The sequence below is a fragment of the Daktulosphaira vitifoliae genome, unplaced genomic scaffold (genome assembly GCF_025091365.1).
Source record: "Daktulosphaira vitifoliae isolate Bord-2020 unplaced genomic scaffold, ASM2509136v1 Scaffold_2, whole genome shotgun sequence".
Lineage (NCBI taxonomy): Eukaryota > Metazoa > Arthropoda > Insecta > Hemiptera > Phylloxeridae > Daktulosphaira > Daktulosphaira vitifoliae.
Genome location: NW_026099573.1, coordinates 34,330,575 through 34,336,574, shown reverse-complemented (window position 1 = coordinate 34,336,574; position 6,000 = coordinate 34,330,575).

The following is a 6,000-nucleotide window of genomic DNA, read 5'->3' as shown; positions in this document are numbered from 1 at the left end:
GATAAGAAAAATGGCTGAAAAAGTATCATCAAAAATTACTGCATGAGGAGTAATAAAAAGAGTTTTAAAAGGATATATCGTAGAACGAGTGAATGGTAGATTTAATTAGTGAGAAAGAGGTATGGTAGGCTGTGGCATAAATGAAAAAGAATAAAGAAGTAGGACCAGGTTAAGTGCCAGTAGAAGTATAGAAAATATTAGCCAGTGTTGGCATAAGGTGTTTGAATTTTGTATGAAGCAACTTATAGAAAAGTTTAAGGAAAAAAAGAAAAAGCTATATATGGTATTAATAGATTTGAAGAAAGCGTATGATAGAGTGCCGAGTGAGGTTTTAAAGTGGGCAATAGTGAGAAAAGGAGTCCCAAAAATGTATATTAATATAATAGAGGATATGTGTGATAGCACTTGTACCAGGGTAAAAAGTGTGGTGGGAGTGCACTAAGGTTCTTCTTAAGCCCTTAATTATTTTCTATAGTGATGGATGAAATTACTAGAGAAATACAAGGACAGGTGCCATGGTGCATGTTGATTGCTGAAGATATAGTGTTATAGGAGAAAATAGGGAGGAAATTAATCAAAAGCTAGAAGTGTGGAAATATGTTCTTGAAGAAAAGGGTTTAAGAATAAGTAGGAGTAAGACAGAGTATGTAGTGTATGAGTTTAACAAAGGAAAACCCGAGGTAGGTGAAATGAGGAGATCAGTGACAAAAGATGAAAACGTGATAAGAGAAGTGGAAAGTTTTAAATATTTAGGATTAGTTGTGCAAAAGAGCGGTGGTATTGACAAGGATGTAAGACACAGAATTAAGTGCGGGGGATTGAAATTAATAGAAGCGTCTGGTGTCTTATGCGATAAAAGAATTCCAATGAGGCTAAAAGGTAAATTCTACAAGAAAGTAGAGCAGAGAATGAGTGTTGCAGAGATGAGAATGTTTAGATGGATGAGTGGACTAGGAAAGATAGAATAAGGAACGAACATATAAGAGGGAGTATAGGTATGACGTCAATTGTGTATAAGATAAGAGAAAATAGACTTAAATGGTTTGGTCATGTTATGAAGAGAGAGGAATCAAAAGCTGTAAGAAAAGTTATATAATTGATTTTTGAATGAAGAAGAGGTAGGGGAAAATCAACAAAAGATAGAGGGATGTTATTAAATGCGATATGAGGACATCTGATGTAAGAGATCGTGTCAAATGGAAGTTTAGGATAAGTGTGGCTGACCCCAAGTAGTTGGGATTAAGGCGAGGATAAAACATAATGAGCAATTATTAGGTCTTATATTTTCTTGCTTATCCATTTTGTGATTGCAAACGTTATACTAATGATATTTTGGAAATCAGATGTATATATAGATATATATATTTATTTATTCATTCATATAATACACTTATAAATCATAAAACTTGTAATCATAATATAAATAATAAAATAGGAGATCATGTAGCTTTTGGAAAAATCCATTAAATTTTTTAAATTAAACACTATTTACAGATTTGCATCGAAGCGTATTTTATGATAGTGATTTTAATCACAGTCAGATATCATCTATACTGAACCCAACTAGGTTACGTCCCCAACTATGCTGGGTTTTTTGTATTCAGATTTATTTGAAAATTTATAAAAGAACTTTTCATTATTAAGATTGGAATAAAAATATGACAAATATATTTTAGTAAACAGTGTATTTTGGAGTCAGTTAATTCGATACTAGCGGAATCATCTTTTTAGCTTTGATGCGAAGCTGAAAAGGTATTGGTTTTCCTATGATATGTTTTTTTGTGTCTGTTACCACTTTTTCTCAGCTCTCACCGAACAATTTCTTTCAACGATACGTCAAAAGATCACAAATCGTATCTAGTCAAAGAAATTACCACCAAAAATTAAAAAAAATTCCTTCGTTCCACATAAATGGAGGAAATCTACCTATTTTTAAAAAAATTATAAATTTAAAAATCACTAATTTTCGAAATTTTTTCGATTTTTAACACGCTTATATTAGTTTTATCTGTATGTATGTCTGTATGTTTGTAACTTTTCACTCGCCACGCGTTATCGCATATTCCGTCATCTATGGCCTTGAGACTAGACTGCCATAACGCATTCACCCTACTCCACGCTTCGCTCACCACACGACGGCAAAACTATTCCTATAAAAATTTATTTTTAGTATCGTACCCGTACACGCGTGCTTGCCATCAATATTATATATATATATAATAACAAATTTTTATTTTGACTAACCAATACCATACGCGTGTCATACGTCTTACGTATTTATTCTTACCGCCGTTTATACCTCAGCTATAACATTAGTCCAACCCGCCCGCCCACAAAACATGGCTATACCTCATGCATGATACGTTTACGTAATTAAGTCACTTTACATGTATATATATATATATATATATATATATATTCCAATTACTATTAAAATGTATATATTGACACGCTTTATTCTAATTAAGAGATACAAAGTAATCATTCCGATTACAAGGGATGATTTCCGTATCGTCATTTTTTGTCACTACCTCAGGCAGGTAAAAAGTCAGATTTATAAAAGAAAGAATTATATTGATCCATACATCTTTCAAAAAGTTATAGCATTTTAAAATTAAAAAAACCCAGCACAGGGGGGTCGCGGCACAGTGGTGACGTAGCATAGTTGGATCAAGTATAATGATATCTGATAGTGATTAAAATCACTGTTAAAATAAAACGCTTCGATGCAAATCTTTAGATAGTGTTTAATTTTAAAAAATTGATGTATTATTCCAAAAGCTACATGATCTGCATGTTCCTTATTAATATCCTGATTAAGATAAAGTATGTCGAATGAAAAAGGGATTATTAAAAAATATTATTTCTCATAAAAAAATTGTGTTGATTCATACACTTTTCAATGAATTATAGCAGTATAAAGTTAAAAATACAAAAAATAAAATCGAGAATTTTCACACAAAAATAGCATTTGGTAGCTATTATCACCACGAAGATAAAATAAAGTCCGAAATTTTTTTTTTTCATGATAAAGTATATTACATAAGCTTAAATTTAAGATATATATAAAAGTGTCAGACTTTCCGGAACATTTTCAAAAGTTAAGTTGAAAAAGTTAATTTTTTTGTGAAAAAATTGTCATTTTAAATCCTCCCCTGTGGGTAGGTTAAGTGTCAGATTTACAAAAAAATATACCAAATAATAGATAAAAACATCAAGCATCTATTTAAAAAAAAAATTTACTTATCCATACATTTTCCAAAAAGTTATAGCATTATTAAGATAAAAATATAAAAAAGAATNGTTATAGCATTATAAAGTTAAAAATATAAAAAAGAATTTTTTTACAAAAATTGTATTTTTTTTATTAAGTTTGATGTCTGTTTTCACCGTGAAGATAAAATAAAGTCCGAAATTTTTTTTAATATTAAAGTATATTACATAAGCTTTAATTTAAGATATATATAAAAGTGTCAGACCTTCCGGAACATTTTTAAAAGTTAAGTTGAAAAAGTTGTCATTTTAAATTCCCTTTTGTGGGCTGGTTAAGGGTTAAATTTATGAAAAAAATATACCAAATGAAAGGTAATGATATTGTGCATCTATATAAAAATAAATTATATTGATATGTTCCTTTTTGAAAAAGTTATGACACTTTTAAGTAAAAAAAATTGAAAAAATTTCGAAAATTAGCGATTTTTAAATTTGTAATTTTTTTGGATGTTTCCCCCATTTACAGGGAACGAGGGAATTTTTTTCAATTTTTGAGGGTAATGTCTTCGACTAGATACTATTTGTGATCTTTTGACGTATCATTGAAGGAAATCGGTTCGGTGAGAGCTGAGAAAAAGTGGTAACAGACACAAAAAAAAAACACAACTTAGTAAAACCAAAACCTTCTCAGCTTCGCATCGAAGCTAAAAACTAAAAATACGCTTTTAAAGCACATCGAACTAAAAAGTTAAAAATAATTTTTAAAATTAACTTAAAATAATAATGAACGAAAAATACTAGTATTATTGTGAAAAAAATCGTCGGGCGCTTAATATACGAATAATATGACATAAAGCACCCACTAAAAACTGTCATAACTTTTTAAAAAATGAACATATTAATATAATTAATTTTTTTATAAATGTATGATATCTTTACCTATCATTTGGTATATTTTTGTCCTAAATTTAACCCTTTTTCATTTTAAATCCCCTCCTGTGAGTGATTTAAAATGACAATTTTTTCACAAAAAATTTACTTTTACGCTTAACTTTTGAAAGTGTTCAGGAAGGTTTGACACTTTTATATACAGGGTGATTTTTTTATCATAACCCACTCAATTACTTGCAGAATAATAATAATTTAAACATTTTTTTTTATTATTATCTTTAGTTACATATTATTCTTGAATTTTTAACTATGTAATACTTTTTAAGTTCATCCCTTATGCCTTGGATGTGGGTCAACTTTGTTTTTTTAAATGGTAACACATATTTTTCATTTAATAAAATGTTTGAGTTTTTAATTTAATAGTAAATGGCATTTGAATTTTTAAAAAAACTTTATTAGCTTATTAGATATAAACATTTAAAGTTTCAACATTTTGAGTTAAAATACATGTATAATACACATGGGATTGTAAATACAGGTAGCTAATTGGATTTTAGGACATTGCTGTCTCAGTCACGGATTGTTTATTATCAATTATGATTATCAATAGATATACTTTCTGTATTGTCAGTTAGTGTATTTATAAACTCATAACAATGTGCCTTACTACAATTGATAATAATAATGCTGTGTACCTGCTAATATCGATGTTATAAAAAACCAATTAACTACCTATATTTGTAATCCCTTGTGTATTATACCTGTATATTAATTCAAAAATTTGAAACTTTAAATGATTATATCTAATAAACGAATTAAGTTATATTAAAAATTCAAATGCCATTTACTATTAAATTAAAAACTCAAACATTTTATTAAATTAAAAATATGTGTTACCATTTAAAAAAACAAAGTTGACCCCCTTACAAGGCATAAGGGATGAACTTAAAAAGTATTACATAGTTAAAAATTCAAGAATAATGTGTAACTAAAGATAATGAAAAAAGAAAATGTTTAAATTATTATTATTCTGCAAGTAATTGAGTGGGTTATGATAAAAAAATCACTCTGTATATCTTAAATTAAAGGTAATGTAATGTACTTTATTATGAAAAAAAAAATTTGACCTCTGGACTTGTCTTCGTGGTGAAAATGGCTTCCAAATGCTATTTTTGTGTGAAAATTCTCGATTTTATATTTTGCATTTTTAACTTTATAATGCTATAACTTATTAATAAGTGTATGGATCAACACAATTTTTTTACGAGAAATAATATTTTTTAATAATCCCTCTTTCATTCAACATACCTTAATCAAGGTATTAATAAGGAACTAGCAGATCATGTAGCGTTTGGAATAATCCACCAATTTTTTTAAATTAAACACTATCTAAAGATTTGCATCGAAGCTTTATTTTTTTTTATAGTAATTTTAATCACTGTCAGATATTATTATACTTGATCCAACTATTTTATGTCACCACTATACCACGACCCCCCTGTGTTGGGTTTTTTTTTATAAATCGGACCATTATAAATATATAAATATATATATATATATATTCATATATTACACTTACAAATCATAAAACTTGTAATCAGAATATAAATAAGGAAATTGGAGATCATGTTGCTTTTGGAATAATCTACCAATTTTTTTAAATTAAGCACTGTCTACAAATTTGCATTGAAGCGTTTTTTATGATAGTGATTTTAATCACTGTCAGATTGTCAGATAGTTGTGTCTATACTGGACACAACTATGCCAAGTCCTCACTGTGCTGAGTTTTGTAATATTGTCTTGTTTAATTATAATTATATTAGATTTAAATGTACTCAAAAGAGATTTTAATTGAAAAACTGTAATATAATACCCATCATAAAATTAAATATAAGG